The sequence below is a fragment of the Stegostoma tigrinum genome, chromosome 44 (assembly GCF_030684315.1).
Source record: "Stegostoma tigrinum isolate sSteTig4 chromosome 44, sSteTig4.hap1, whole genome shotgun sequence".
Classification (NCBI taxonomy): Eukaryota; Metazoa; Chordata; class Chondrichthyes; order Orectolobiformes; family Stegostomatidae; genus Stegostoma; species Stegostoma tigrinum.
The window spans coordinates 6,793,008-6,809,285 of record NC_081397.1 but is presented as its reverse complement, the minus strand read 5'-3'; the positions used below and the strand labels follow the sequence as shown (position 1 = coordinate 6,809,285).

General features: G+C 46.8%; 1 protein-coding gene and 1 long non-coding RNA gene across 6 annotated transcripts in view; both read right to left on the bottom strand.

The window, feature by feature from the left end:
* Positions 1–16,278, bottom strand: part of LOC132206952 (uncharacterized) — a 259,139-nt gene that overhangs the window by 78,023 nt on the left and 164,838 nt on the right. The gene's annotated exons all lie outside the window — the stretch shown is intronic.
* Positions 1–16,278, bottom strand: part of LOC132206956 (uncharacterized) — a 120,486-nt gene that overhangs the window by 34,423 nt on the left and 69,785 nt on the right. For 2 of the 3 annotated variants that reach the window (XR_009443245.1, XR_009443244.1), the window contains exons 3-6: positions 15,533–15,629; positions 15,326–15,419; positions 14,495–14,659; positions 9,975–10,079 (exon numbers count right to left, since the gene is read on the bottom strand). This is a non-coding gene — a long non-coding RNA (uncharacterized LOC132206956). Of the gene's footprint in view, positions 1–9,974; positions 10,080–14,494; positions 14,660–15,325; positions 15,420–15,532; positions 15,630–16,278 lie in introns of those variants that run through there. The other variant, XR_009443246.1, reaches the window with a different exon arrangement.

Genomic DNA, 16,278 nt, shown 5'->3' with positions numbered 1-16,278 from the left:
CCATTACCCTGTCACTGCATCCCATGAACTTCAGTCACAGGATCCCATTTCAAACAGACACTGCATCTCCTTTCCCTCAGTCACTGCATCCCATTTCACACAGCCACTGCATCCCATTTCGCACAGCCACTGCATCCCATTTCACTCATTCACTGCAGCTCATTTCACTCAGTCACTGCAGCTCATTTCACTCAGTCACTGCAGCTCATTTCACTCAGTCACAGCATCCCATTTCACTCAGTGACTGCAACCCATTACTCAGTCACAGCATCCCATTTCACTCATTCACTGCATCGCATTTCACTCAGTCACTGCATCCCATATCACTCAGTCACTGCATCCCATTTCCCTCAGTCACTGCAACCCATTTCCCATGGTCATTGCATCTCCTTTCCTCAGTCACTGCATCACATTACCCTCAGTCACTGCATCACATTACCCTCAGCCCCAGCATCCCATTTCACTCAGTGCCTGCATGCCATTTCACTCAGTCACTGCATCCCATTTCACTCAGTCACTCCCTCCCATTACACTCAGTCACTCCCTCCCATTTAGGTCAGTCACTCCCTCCCATTTCAGTCACTCCTTCCAATTTCAGTCAGTCACTGCATCTCATTTCCCTCAGTCACTGCAGCTTATTTCCATCAGTCACTGCATCCCATTTCAGTCAGTCACTGCATCTCATTTCCCTCAGTCACTGCATCTTATTTCCATCAGTCACTGCATCCCATTTCACTCAGTCACTGCATCCCATTTCACTCAGTCACTGCATCCCATTTCACTCAGTCACTGCATCCCTTTTCACTCAGTCACTGCATCCCATTACCCTCAGTCACTGCATCCCATTACCCTCAGTCACTGCATCCCATTGCCCTCAGTCACTGCATCCTATTTTACTCGGTCACTGCATCCCATTTCACTCAGTCACTGCGTCTCATTTCACTCACTCAGTGCGTCCCATTTCACTCAGTCACTACCTCCCATTTCAGACAGTCACTGCATCCCATTTCCCTCAGTCACTGCGTCCCATTTCTCTCAGTTACTGCGTCCCATTTCACGCAGTCACTGCATCCCATTTCCCTCAGTCTCAGCATCCCATTTCACTCAGTCACAGCATCCCATTTCACTCAGTCACAGCATCCCATTTCACTCAGTCACTGCATCCCATTTAACTGAGACAGTGAATCTCATTGAACTGAGACGGTGCATCCCATTACCCTCAGTCACAGCATTCCATTTCCCACAGTCACTGCATCTAGTTACCCTCAGTAACTGCATCTACTTTCCTTCAGTCACTGCATCTCATTTCCCTCAGTCACCGCATCCCATTTCACTCAGTCACTGCATCCCATTTCCCTCAGTCACTGCATCCCATTTCCCTCAGTCATTGCATCCCATTTCCCTCAGTCACTGCATCCCGTTTCACTCAGTCAGTGCACCCCATTTCCCTCAGTCACTGTGTCCTATCCTCAGTCACTGCATCGCATTTCACTCAGTCACTGCATCACATTACCCTCAGCCCCAGCATCCCATTTCACTCAGTGCCTGCATGCCATTTCACTCAGTCACTGCATCCCATTTCACTCAGTCACTGCATCCCATTTCACTCAGTCACTCCCTCCCATTACACTCAGTCACTCCCTCCCATTACACTCTGTCACTCCCTCCCATTTAGGTCAGTCACTCCCTCCCATTTCAGTCTCTCCTTCCAATTTCAGTCAGTCACTGTATCTCATTTCCCTCAGTCACTGCATCTTATTTCCATCAGTCACTGCATCCCATTTCACTCAGCCACTGCATCCCATTTCACTCAGTCACTGCATCCCGTTTTACACAGCCACTGCATCCCATTTCACACAGCCACTTCATCCCATTTCACACAGCCACTGCATCCCATTGCCCTCAGTCACTGCATCCCATTGCCCTCAGTCACTGCATCCCATTTCCCACAGTCACTGCATCTCCTATCCCTCATTCACTGCATCCCATTACCCACAGTCACTGCATCGCGTTACCCTCAGTCACTGTATCACATTACCCTCAGTCACTGCACCCATTTCCCACAGTCACTGCATCCCATTGCCCTCAGTCACTGCAGCCCATTTCAAACAGACACTGCATCTCCTTTCCCGCAGTCACTGCATCTCAGTTCACAAAGCCACTGCATCCCATTGCCCTCAGTCACTGCATCCCATTGCCCTCAGTCACTGCATCCCATTTCACTCAGTCACTGCATCCCTTTTAACGGACACAGTGAATCCCATTTAACTCAGACAGTGCATCCATTTCACTCAGTCATTGCATCTCATTACCCTCAATCACTGCATCCCATTACCCTGTCACTGCATCCCATGAACTTCAGTCACAGGATCCCATTTCAAACAGACACTGCATCTCCTTTCCCTCAGTCACTGCATCCCATTTCACACAGCCACTGCATCCCATTTCGCACAGCCACTGCATCCCATTTCACTCATTCACTGCAGCTCATTTCACTCAGTCACTGCAGCTCATTTCACTCAGTCACTGCAGCTCATTTCACTCAGTCACAGCATCCCATTTCACTCAGTGACTGCAACCCATTACTCAGTCACAGCATCCCATTTCACTCATTCACTGCATCGCATTTCACTCAGTCACTGCATCCCATATCACTCAGTCACTGCATCCCATTTCCCTCAGTCACTGCAACCCATTTCCCATGGTCATTGCATCTCCTTTCCTCAGTCACTGCATCACATTACCCTCAGTCACTGCATCACATTACCCTCAGCCCCAGCATCCCATTTCACTCAGTGCCTGCATGCCATTTCACTCAGTCACTGCATCCCATTTCACTCAGTCACTCCCTCCCATTACACTCAGTCACTCCCTCCCATTTAGGTCAGTCACTCCCTCCCATTTCAGTCACTCCTTCCAATTTCAGTCAGTCACTGCATCTCATTTCCCTCAGTCACTGCATCTTATTTCCATCAGTCACTGCATCCCATTTCAGTCAGTCACTGCATCTCATTTCCCTCAGTCACTGCATCTTATTTCCATCAGTCACTGCATCCCATTTCACTCAGTCACTGCATCCCATTTCACTCAGTCACTGCATCACATTTCACTCAGTCACTGCACCTCATTTCACTCAGTCACTGCCTCCCATTTCAGTCAGTCACTCAGTCCCATTTCAGTGACTCCCTCCCATTTCACTCAGTCACTGCATCCCATTTGACTCAGTCACTACATCTAGTTACCCTCAGTAACTGCATCTACTTTCCTTCAGTCACTGCATCTCATTTCCCTCAGTCACCGCATCCCATTTCACTCAGTCACCGCATCCCATTTCACTCAGTCACCGCATCCCATTTCACTCAGTCACCGCATCCCATTTCCCTCAGTCACCGCATCCCATTTCACACAGCCACTGCATCCCATTTCACTCAGCCACTGCATCCCATTTCACTCAGTCACTGCATCCCATTTGACTCAGTCACTACATCCTATTTAACTGAGACAGTGAATCCCATTCAACTCAGACAGTGCATCCATTTCCCTTAGTCACCGCACCCTATTCCCCACAGTCACTGCATACCATTTCCCTCAGTCACCGCTTCCCATGGCCCTCACTCACTGCATCACATTACCCTCAGTCACTGCATCCCATTTCCATCAGTCACAGCATCCCATTTCACTCAGCCACTGCATCCCATTTCACTCAGTCACTGCATCACATTTCACTCAGTCACTGCATCCCATTTCACTCAGTCACTGCATCCCATTTAACTGAGACAGTGAATCCTATTCAACTGAGACAGTGCATCCATTTCCCTCAGTCACCGCACCCTATTCCCCTCAGTCACCGCATCCCATTTCACTCAGTCACGGCATCCCATTTCACTCAGTCACTCCCTCACATTTCAGTCAGTCACTCCCTCACATTTCACTCAGTCACTCCCTACCATTTCAGTCTCTCCCCCTCATTTCAGTCACTGCATCCCATTACCCTCAGCCACTGCATCCATTTTCACTCAGCCAATTCATCCCATTTCAGTCAGTCACAGCATCCGATTTGACTCAGTCACGACATCCTATTTAACGGAGACATTGAATCCTATTCAACTGAGACAGTGCATCCCATGACCCTCAGTCACGGCACCCTATTCCACACAGACACCGCATTCCAATTCCCTCAGTCACCGCATCCCATTTCCTACAGTCACCGCATCCCATTTCCTACAGTCACCGCATAGCATTTCACTCAGTCACCGCATCCCATTTCACTCAGTCACCGCTTCACATTTCACTCAGTCACTGCATCACATTTCACTCAGTCACTGCACCCCATTTCACTCAGTCACTGCCTCCCATTTCAGTCAGTCACTCAGTCCCATTTCAGTGACTCCCTCCCATTTCCCTCAGTCACTGCGTCCCATTTCTCTCAGTCACTACATCACATTTCACGCAGTCAGTGCATCACATGTCTTTCAGTCTCTGCACCCCAGTACACTCAGTCACTGCATCCCAATTTCCCATAGTCACAGCATCTCCGTTCCTCAGTCACTGCATCCCATTTCACTCAGTCACTGCATCCCATTTCACTCAGTCACTGCATCCCATTTCACTGAGTCACTGCATCCCATTTCACTCAGTCACTCCCTCCCATTACATTCAGTCACTCCCTCCCATTACATTCAGTCACTCCCTCCCATTTCACTCAGTCACTCCCTCCCATTTCACTCAGTCACTCCCTCCCATTTCACTCAGTCACTCCCTCCCATTTCAGTCAGTCACTGCATCTCATTTCCCTCTGTCACTGCATCTTATTTCCATCAGTCACTGCATCCCATTGCCCTCAGTCACTGCATCCCATTACTCTCAGTCACTGCACCACTTTTCACTCAGTCACAGCCTCCCACTTCACGCAGTCACTGCCTCCCAATTCACTCAGTCACGCCGTCCCATTTCACTCACTCAGTGCGTCCCATTTCAGTCAGTCACTGCATCCTATTTCCCTCAGTCACTGCGTCCCATTTCTCTCAGTCACTGCGTCCCATTTCACGCAGTCACTTCATCCCATTTCCCTCTGTCACTGCATCCCATTTCCCTCAGTCACTTCATCCCATTTCAATCAGTCACGGCCTCCCATTTCAATCAGTCACGGCCTCCCATTTCCCTCTGTCACTGCATCCCATTTCCCTCTGTCACTGCATCCCATTTCAGTCAGTCACCCCCTCCCATTTCAGTCAGTCACTCCCTCCCATTTCACTCAGTCACTGCATCGCATTTCCCTCAGTCACTACATCGCATTTCCCTCAGTCAATGCATCACATTACCCTCAGTCAGAGCATACCACTTCCCTCTGTCACTGCATCCCATTTCCCACATTCACTGCATCCCATTTCCCACATTCACTGCATCTCCTTTCCCTCAGTCACTGCATCCCATTACCCTCAGTCACTGCATCACATTTCCCTCAGTCACTGCATCACATTTCGCTGAGGCACTGCATCCCATTTCACTCAGTCACTGCATCCCAGGTCCCATAGTCACTGCATCTCCTTTCCTCAGTCACTGCATCCCATTACATTCAGTCACTGCATTCCATTACACTCAGCCACTGCACCCCATTTCACTCAATCACTGCAACCCATTTCCCAGAGTCACTGCATCCCATTACACTCAGTCACTGCATCCCATTTCATGCAGTCACTGCGTCCCATTTGACTCAGTCTGAGCATCCCATTTAACTGAGACAGTAAATCTCATTGAACTGAGACAGTATATCCCATTACCCTCAGTCACTGCATCTCATTTGCCTCAGTCACTGCATCTCATTTGCCTCAGTCACTGCATCTCATTTGCCTCAGTCACTGCATCTCATTTGCCTCCGTCACTGCATCTCATTTGCCTCCGTCACTGCATCTCATTTGCCTCCGTCACTGCATCTCATTTCCCTCCGTCACTGCATCTCATTTCCCTCCGTCACTGCATCTCATTTTACTCAGCCACTGCATCCCATTTGACTCAGTCACAGCATCCCATTTGACTCAGTCACTACATCCGATTTAACGGAGACAGTGAATCCTATTCAACTGAGACAGTGCGTCCATTTCCCTCAGTCACCGCACCCTATTTCCCACAGTCACCGCATTCCATTCCCCTCAGTCACCGCATCCCATTTCAGTCAGTCACCGCATCCCATTTCAGTCAGTCACCGCATCCCATTACCCTCAGTCATGGCATCCCATTACCCTGTCACTGCATCCCATGAACTTCAGTGAAACGATGCCATTTCAAACAGACACTGCATCTCCTTTCCCTCAGTCAGAGCATCCCATTTCACTCAGTCAGAGCATCCCATTTCACTCAGTCAGAGCATCCCATTACCCTCAGTCACTGCATCCAATTACCCTCAGTCACTGCATCCCATTTCCATCATTCACTGCATCCCACTTCACTCAGTCACTGCATCCCATCTCCCTCAGTCACAGCATCCCACTTCCATCAGTCACTGCATCCCGCTTCTATCATTCAGGGCGTCTCCTTTCCCTCAGTCACTGCGTCCCATTTCCATCAGTGACTGCATCCCATTTCCCACAGTCACTGCATCCCATTTCACTCAGTCACTGCATCACATTTCACTCAGTCAGTGCATCCCATCACCCTCAGTCTCTGCATCCCATTTCACTCAGTCACAGCATCCCACTTCTATCAGTCACTGCATCCCATTTCACTCAGTCACTGCGTCCCTGTCCATCAGTGACAGCATCCCATTTCCCTCAGTCACTGCATCCCATTGCCCTCAGTCACTGCATCCCATTTCCCTCAGTCACTGCATCCCATTTCCATCATTCACTGCATCCCACTTCACTCAGTCACTGCATCCCATTTCTCACAGTCACTGCACCCATTTCAGTCAGTCACTGCATCCCATTTCCATCATTCACTGCATCCCATTTCACTCATTCACTGCATCCCATTTCACTCAGTCACTGCATCCCATCTCCCTCAGTCTCTGCATCCCATTTCACTCAGTCACAGCATCCCACTTCCATCAGTCACTGCATCCCACTTCCATCAGTCACGGCGTCTCTTTTCCCTCAGTCACTGCGTCCCATGTCCATCAGTGACTGCATCCCATTTCCCACAGTCACTGCATCCCATTGCCCTCAGTCACTGCATCCCATTGCCCTCAGTCACTGCATCCCATTGACCTCAGTCACTGCATCCCATTTCAAACAGACACTGCATCTCCATTCCCACAGTCACAGCATCTCAATTCACACAGCCACTGCATCCCAGTTCACACAGCCACTGTATCCCATTTCACACAGCCACTGCATCCCATTGCCCTCAGTCACTGCATCCCACTGCCCTCAGTCACTGCATCTCATTTCACTCAGTCACTGCATCTCATTTCACTCAGTCACTGCATCCCATTTCACTCAGTCACTGCATCCCCTTTCCTCAGTCACTGCATCTACTTTCCTCAGTCACTGCATCCCATTTCACTCAGTCACTACATCCCATTTAACAGTCACTGCACCCCATTTCACAGAGTCACTGCATCCATTTCCTTCAGTCACTGCATCCCATTTCACTCAGTCACTGCAGCTCATTTCACTCAGTCACTGCAGCTCATTTCACTTAGTCACAGCATCCCATTTCACTCAGTGACTGCAACCCATTACCCTCAGTCACAGCATCCCATTTCCATCAGTCACTGCATCCCATTCATCTCAGTCACTGAATTCCATTTCCCTCATTCACTGCATCCCATTTCCATCAGTCACTGCATCCCATTCCCCACAGTCACCGCATCCCATTCCCCACAGTCGCAGCATCCCAATTCACTCAGTCACTGCATCCCATTTCCCTCAGTCACTGCATCCCATTTCCCTCAGTCACTGCATCCCATTTCCCTCAGTCACTGCATCTCCTTTCCTCAGTCACTGCATTTACTTTCCTCAGTCACTGCATCCCATTCCACTCAGTCACTACATCCCATTTAAAAGTCACTGCATCCCATTTCACAGAGTCACTGCATTCCATTTCCTTCAGTCACCTCATCCCATTACCCTCAGTCACTGCATCCCATCTGCCACAGTCACTGCATTCCACTTCCATCAGTCACTGCATCCCACTTCCATCATTCACGGCGTCTCCTTTCCCTCAGTCACTGCGTCTCATTTCCATCAGTGACTGCATCCCATTTCTCACAGTCACTGCACCCATTTCAGTCAGTCACTGCATCCCATTTCCATCATTCACTGCATCCCATTTCACGCAGACACTACATCCCATTTCCCTTAGTCAGTGCATCCCATTACCCTCAGTCACTGCATCCCAGTTCACACAATCACTGCATCCCGTTTCACTGAGTCACTGCATCCCGTTTCACTGAGTCACTGCATCCCGTTTCACTGAGTCACTGAATCGCATTTGTTGTTTTCACTTGAATGCAATGGTCATGAATCTCCTCCAATGGCTGGTCATGTATTTCCAATGCAAAATTTTACCAAGTTTTGATTTTCAATTTTGATTACATGTGTCTCCTCTATTCTATAAGATGCTGCAATAAACTCAAATTTGATAAATCATAATTCAACCACCATTACCTACAGAGTTAATTTCATCAAACAGATCCAATTAGAATTGTCACATTCCCAAATCCTGATTCAAGGTTTTCTCATTATGGGCCACGTGGTTAAGAAAAAAGACACTTAGAATCAGAGAGATGTACAGTGGGGAAACAGATCCTTTGGCCCAATTTGTCTCTGTTCACCAGATATCCTAAGTTAATTTAGTCCCATTTGCCGGCATTTGGCCCATATTCCTCTCAACCCGTCCTATTCATATACCCATCCACATGCCTTTTAAACGTACAAGCCTCCACCACTTCCTCTGGCAGCTCATTCCATACATGCTGTTCGCTCTATCCACGTCCCTCGTAATTGTATAAACTTCCATATGGTCAGCCCTGAACTCCAAAGTTCCAAGAAATAGCTGCCTGTTCAAGCCCACGGTATACCTCCAACCTCCGATGCTCGTAACATCCTTGTAGATCTTCTCTGAACCCTTTCAAGTTTACAACATACAACAAGACGGCACAGAATAGGCCCTTCGGCCCTCAATGGTGCGCCGACAACTTTCCTCTCGCAAGGAGACCAAAATCGATTGCAGTATTCCAAAAGCAGCCGAATCAATGTCCTACATGGCTGCTAAGTGATCTTCCAACTCCTATACTCAATGCACTGACCGATAAAGGTGAGCACACCAAATGTCTCCTTCATATCCTTTCTACCGGTGGCTGTACTTTGATGGAACTCCGAAACTGCACTCCAGCGTCTCTTTATTAAGCAACACTCCCCACAACCTTCAGTGTATACGTGCTGCCCTGATTTGCCTTTCCAAAATGTAGCACCTCACATTTATCTAACCTCAACTCCATCTGCCACTCCTCAGTTTATTGGCCCTTGTCAATGTCCCAATGCATTCTGAGGTGACCTTCTTGGCTGGCTACTACACCTTCAATCATTGGGAAACTTACTAACCACACCTTCTATTTTCATATCCAAATCATTGCATCACTTCAACTCCCCCTCCCACTCCCTGGACGACATGTCCATCCTGGGCCTCTTCCAGTGTCACAACCATACCACCCAGAAAGTAGAAGAGCAGCACCTCATATTCCGTCTCGGGAGCTTCCAACTCAAAAGCCTCAATATGGACTTTGCCACCCTCAAAATCTCCCCACCCGCTAGCCTCATCCCAAGACTAGTTCCTCCCCTCATCCCCGCCTCCATGACCTGTCCGCCTTCTCTCCCACCTATCCACTCCTCCCACCTCACTGACCAACTCCCACCACTGCTTGGAATTATTATTCTTTTCACACTTCATCAGCTCGACGTGATTTCTAAAATCTATTTTCCAATTGTTGGAAAAAGTGAGATAAAGTAAAAGAAGTTACATTCTTACCACTCGGGAAATCTCTGAATATTCTTCTGTTGAAAGGCCGCCAAGGAACGATGCAATTCTTGTGTCACAAACGCTGTGAGGGAGACATCTTTTTCGGTTCCACTAACTCCACCCTCAGGAAGACAAACCCACATAACATATCTAGCGACTTAAAGCATACTCTATTGTTGCCCAAGGTGGAGAGCTGGATGAACACAGCAGGCCAAGCAGCATCAGAGGAGCAAGAAAGCTTGTGTTTCGGGACGAGACCCTACTTCAGAAAATTGGCGCTGGAGAATCTGAGATGACAAGGTGTAAAGCCGGATGATACTGCTTGGCCTGCTGTGTTCATCCAGCTTTACACCTTCTTATCTCAGATTCTCCAGCATCTGCAGTTCCTACTGCCTCTATTGTTGCCCTTTCACTTTACTGAACTAATATGAGCCAGTAGTTTTGTTTAGGCCCGTGTAATCTTACAGTTATTGGCCTGTACAAAATCCTGAATTAATTTTGATCGACTGACAGGAGGAGAGATGAATTTTATAGAAATTTTTGTTTTCTACCAATTTGCAGAGGGCATTGTGGGCGATTGAAGGACAGTGTTATTATCCTCCAGGTCTGCGGACTGCATCGTTACCAACTTGCCCATTTGCATATACATACAATATTCATTATGTACCAATGAAACATCATAAACCAATACTGCGTACTAAAAACAACCCTCACATATCAATGGAAATTTAATATTTATCACAGAGCTTGAAGGATTGAATTCAATGATACAAAGCAAAAACCAGTGAAGTAGAGTGCAGTTGGTCAGCACTTTTGCCTCTAAGTGGAGGTTTGCAGTTTGAGGCCACCCAAGAACAAGCAAGTTCTGTCTAACTCCAAGGGCAGCACGGTGGCTCAGTGGTTAGCACTGCTGACTCACAGCGCCAGGGACCCAGGTTCGATCCCACTGTTGGGCGATCTTCTGTGCGGAGTTTGTACATTCTGCCCATGCCTGCATGGGTTCCTGCTGGGTGCTCTGGTTTCCTCCCACAGTCCAAAGATGTGCAGGCTAGGTGTCTGGGCCATGCCAAACTTGCCCATTGTGTTTCGGGATGTGTAGATTAGGTGTGTTAGTCATGGGAAATGTAGGGTTACTGAGGAAAGGGTCGGGGGATGAGTCAGGGTGAGATGCTCTTTGGAGGGTGGCCGTGGACTTGTTGGGTCAAAAGGGGCTTGTTTCCACACTGTAGGGATTCTATGATATGGAAGTATCTTTTGAAGTAGGCATTCATGGGTGTGCTGTAACAGAGACCTTGAAATACTGCACAACAAATATTTGGAACTAGACTGTCAATTCAGACATAGCATCAAAAAAGGTCATAGAAGTTGTCACCGATATAAAGCAGGATCGATGAAAATCCAGCAGGAAATGGTGTCAAAAGGCTCAGTATCTTTTATTCATCTCCAGTTATTTTGTCCAAGGCACTGGATGCTGGCAGGATTGAAACATTTAAGAAATGCTTCACAAATCACATATAAGGGCCTGCACATCTTTGAACAATGGGAGGAAACTGGCAGAAGCCCCTCGCAGACGCGGGGAGGACGTGTCAATTGCACACAGATAGTTACCCAAGACTGGAATCTCAACTGGCTCCCCAGTGCATGAGCAGCTCTAACCACTGAGCAACTACCTTGCCCAGAAGGGGTTTTATAAGCGCATACTTTATTTCCATTCATAGTTGGGGAAAGACAGATCCAATGCTGTATGTCCAACCAAAATAACCTATTGTAGATATCATGACAACAATCATAAATGATTTTGAATAAGTAAATCAAAAAAATTGAAATAGTTTCCAAGCCTAAATACTCGATATGGTGCATTTAAGATGAATAGCGCAACAACAAAAAGGCCATATTTTATGTGACCATCGGTAACACTTGAAAACTTGCAACAATATAGTCACCAGGAGAGATCTGGACTGGCTTGATGATGCACTCCTTCATACACTGCAATGAAACTCCAAAGATCACAAATTCTCCTTCAATACCGTGTTATAACAGTGACTGCATCAACCTGTGTTTATGGGCCTGACTGGAAGCCCACACAACATGCATAAACAAAAAAATAATCTAAGGTGATAGGTGAAATAAATGTATGTATGCAACGTCTTTGAAAAGCAATCATTTCTAGCGGATGCAAGCCCATAAGGAATCTCGTTTCGCAGATTATATTCATTTGCACTACAGTTCACGCCAGTCAGAATCAGTTTTCGTTTCATGACAGGTAACTAAAATGTCCAAAACAATGAACTTTGTTTGATCAGAAGATTTTAAGTAAGGACTATGTCTTGTGTGAGCTGATGGCATTCGGGGATGGAGAAGGTACACTCACTGCTGGCATCTTGACACCATTGAATGAGCAAGCGAGGACGCAAAGGTTGTAACAGGTAACAATTGGACAGGCAATATCTTTTGAGCTCCTTCCCAGCAGGCCTGTAATACTCTCAAGCTGTGCTAGACCCTCACTTACTCCACCTTACGTACTCTGCCTTTTTCTTTTCGACAAGAAGCACCTCTGTACCAGTCATCCAAGGCTCCTTAATCTTACCCCTTCTTACCTGTCTCAGAGGAACAAATTTATACATCACTCGCAACAACTGCTCCTTGAACAGCTCCACATGTCTGCTGCGCCCTTTCTGTGGAACAATTGCTCCCAATCTGTAGTTCCCAACTCCTGTCTGATAGCATCATAGTTTCCTTGACCCCAGTGAAATATCTTCCCCTTGTAACTGCTCCTTTCCCTTTCCATGGCTATGGTAAATGTGAGGCTGTTGTGGTCACTGTCGCCAAAGGGCTCTCCCACCACGATATCTGACACCTGTCCTGGCTCATCGCCGAGCACCAAATCCAAAATGGCCTCCCCCCTCGGCCTGTCCACATACTGAGTCAGGAAACCCTCCTGAACACACCTGACAAAAACGGCTCCATCCAAACCATCTGCACTAAGGAGGTTTCAATCTATATTGGGAAAGTTGAAGTCACCCATAACAACAACCCTGATACGTTTGCACTTTTCAACAATCTGCCGGCCAATGAGTTCTTCGATCTCCCAACTGCTATTAGGGTCCGTAGAAAACCCCCAGTGAGGTGACTACTGCCTTGCCGTTCCGAACTTCCACCCATACTGACTCAGTCAACAAACCTTCCTTGGCAACCTCAGCCCATACCACCTCGGTAGACGAGTCCTCAGAGGTTCTTTCAGCCGCTGTTATACTGTCCTTGACCAACAAAGCCACACCTCCCCCTCTTTTACCACCTTCCCTGACCTTAATCAAAGATCTAAACCCTGGAACCTGCAACATCCATTCCTGACCCTGCTCTATCCATGTCTCCGAAATGGCCACAACATCGAAGTCCCAGGTACCTATCCAAGCTGCAACCTCACCTAACTTATTCCGGATACTCCTGGCATTAAAGTCGTCACACTTCAATCCAGCTTGCTGTCTGCCAGCACACTCCTGTGATAGTGAGGTCCTGACCATATCCTCCCTACGCTCATCCTCCTGTGTACTAGGACTACACCTCAGTTTCCCATCCCCCTTCTGAGCTCGTTTAAATCCACCCGAATGGCACTAGCCAATTTTCCACCCAGGATATTCGTGCCCCTCTGGTTCAAGTGGAGACCGTCCTGTTTGTACAGGTCCCACCTTCCCCAGAATGAGCCCCAATTGTCCATGTACCTAAAGCCCTCCCAACTGCATCATCCCTGCAGCCACGTGTTCAGCTGAAATCTCTCCCTGTTCTTTGCCTCGCTATCACGTGGTACGGGTGACAAACCAGAGATGACCACTCTGCTTGTTCTAGCTCTCGGCTTCCACCCTAGCTCCCTCAAATCCTGCCTGACATCCCTATCCCTCTTTCTACATATGCCGTTGGTGCCTATGTGGACCACGACTTGGGGCTGGTCACCCTCTCCCCTCAGGACCCGAAAGAGACGATCCGAGACATCACAGACCATGGCACCTGGTAGGCAATACACCAATCGTGAGTCTCTTTCGTTCCTGGCAAATCTTCTATCAGTCCCTCTAACTGTTGAGTCCCCAATGACTATCACTCTCTTCCTGTCCCCCCGCCGTCCCTTCTGTGCAAGAGGGACAGACTCGGTGCCAGAGATCTGCACCCTACCGCATGCCCCTGGTAAGTAGTCCCCCGGAACAGTATCCAAAACGGTATACTTGTTTTTCAGGGGAGCAACCACAGGGGATTTCAGGGGAACGACCACAGGGGAAGGTTGGTCAAGCTACACCGGGTAAACGTACATTTTTGGCTGAAGAAACATGTGTTTCAGTGTGAGCTAATGGAAGAAGCCATGGAGTCAAAGCTAAACATTTCGACAATAAGACAACCATTCTTAAAAGCAGCAGAGAGCATGAAAAAGAAATGAGCGGCTTTAATATCCACTTAAAATTTATGTGGAATATCAGATGGAATTTTCTTATTGACTCCATTGTGCAATCATGTCAATCTAAAAATGTGAACTGCATTCATTAATACTAACCAGAAACGGACTTTGTAGTAAATGGTTTGACGATTTTCTGGATCTGGAACATCCCTTTTCCTTCTCCAACGAAGATCGTACCAACCTATGGTACCAAACTGTGAGTCAAACGGACACGACTCGTAATCTTTAAATTCCTCATCAAAACAGTCTCATCGTATGGTTCTGTGCAATAAAAGAGAAAGAATAAACATGTTTCCCACAATTTTGCTGATGTTTACGAACAGAATGCACAAATTCAAAAAGTTTGAGCTGGCATGTCTGCTTCCTCCAGCCTGTTTAAACTGTTCCATTCAATGTGAAATTTGTGATACGTTTTAGCACACAGGTCTATTTGATCTGTGCCACCACCTTCTATTCGTCATACATGCTTTCCCCACCTTCCTGTAATACATTCCTTGAAGTGTTCAATGAGATTTTGATTTTAAATCTTATCGTCATATTCTTTTGATTCTCAAGCATCAATGAATCTGATGTTGCCGCCATTCCATGCAGTGCATAGCACGTCAAACAGGAGTCTTACTCTTGCCATGAGCACTGAGGTAGTACGGGATCATAACTGTCTCACAGTTCAGAAAGAATTTCTACATATAGGGCTATGTAGAGTCATGCAGTTAATTTTATTTGACATGCTATTTCTTTTCTTCACAAATATGCTGGATTTAAAGTGATCTTCACCCTCATTTAAAATGAATCCAATATCCAACCATCTGTAAAACTAGCATATCCAAATTTTAGTTTGAGTTTAGTGTTTCACAAATATATTACTTTTTAAAAAATTATATTTGAGTCAACATTAACATTTCATTCCCTGACAGCGGGTGAACTTACTTTTAAACTCCCATTTTCCTTCGGTATGAACGGAGAGGTGAGCCTTTTTGCAAGCACCGAAAGTCTCCACCAGTTTACACTAAAACTTGCGGAACTGTAAGTTTCACAAATATGTTCCTATTAAACACTAATTCCTATTGAAGCAGTATGAAGCTAAATTCATTCAACTGGACAGCAAAAACGGTCAAGATTTTAAAAGCAAGTTACCATTTTGAAGTCACTCTTTGAACTAAATTCCATCTTGGTGTCTGAGAGTCCATAGGTTCCTCACTCTCAACGAACCAGTCAAACTGTCATGCAATTACTGAAACACACAGACAAAAAACATCAATGTTAACGGTCACTAAGATTTTGAGAGTGATTTGGAATTCGTACTCAATACCCACTGGGGAAAATCTGTTCCAATCTGGATAGTACTCACTTATTACCATCCCACCTACCTTCCCCAGCACCTCCTCCCCCTCCACACTAATTGTTTCTGAGCTCCCTTCCACCCTCCATTTCTCAGGAAGGGTCCTGACCCAAAACCTCAACTTTCCTCAGCCTCTGATGCTGCCTGCCCTGCTGTGTTCCTCCAATGTGTTATCTCAGACACCAACATTGGCAGTTCTTACTATCTGGATAAATCATTCTCACCTTGTAACAAGTGATTTTAGGAATCACTTAAACACTCAAAGTCCTCACAGTCAGTGTCCCATTTCCTTGACCAGTCAATTTGATGTGAATCTTTCTTCCAAGCGGAAGCTATAACAACAATTATATTTAAGAATCAAACTCTTCATTGCATCACCAATATTTCCTTGTCTGTTTGAAACATAAGATAATGAAATAATCATGGACAGATTGGCCAACAGTGTAATTTAATGCGTGTTACAACCATTGAAGTGATCTTTAAAAAGCTGTTGTCATACAACACACCACTTTTTGAGATGCAGTGATGAACAAACTTCCTG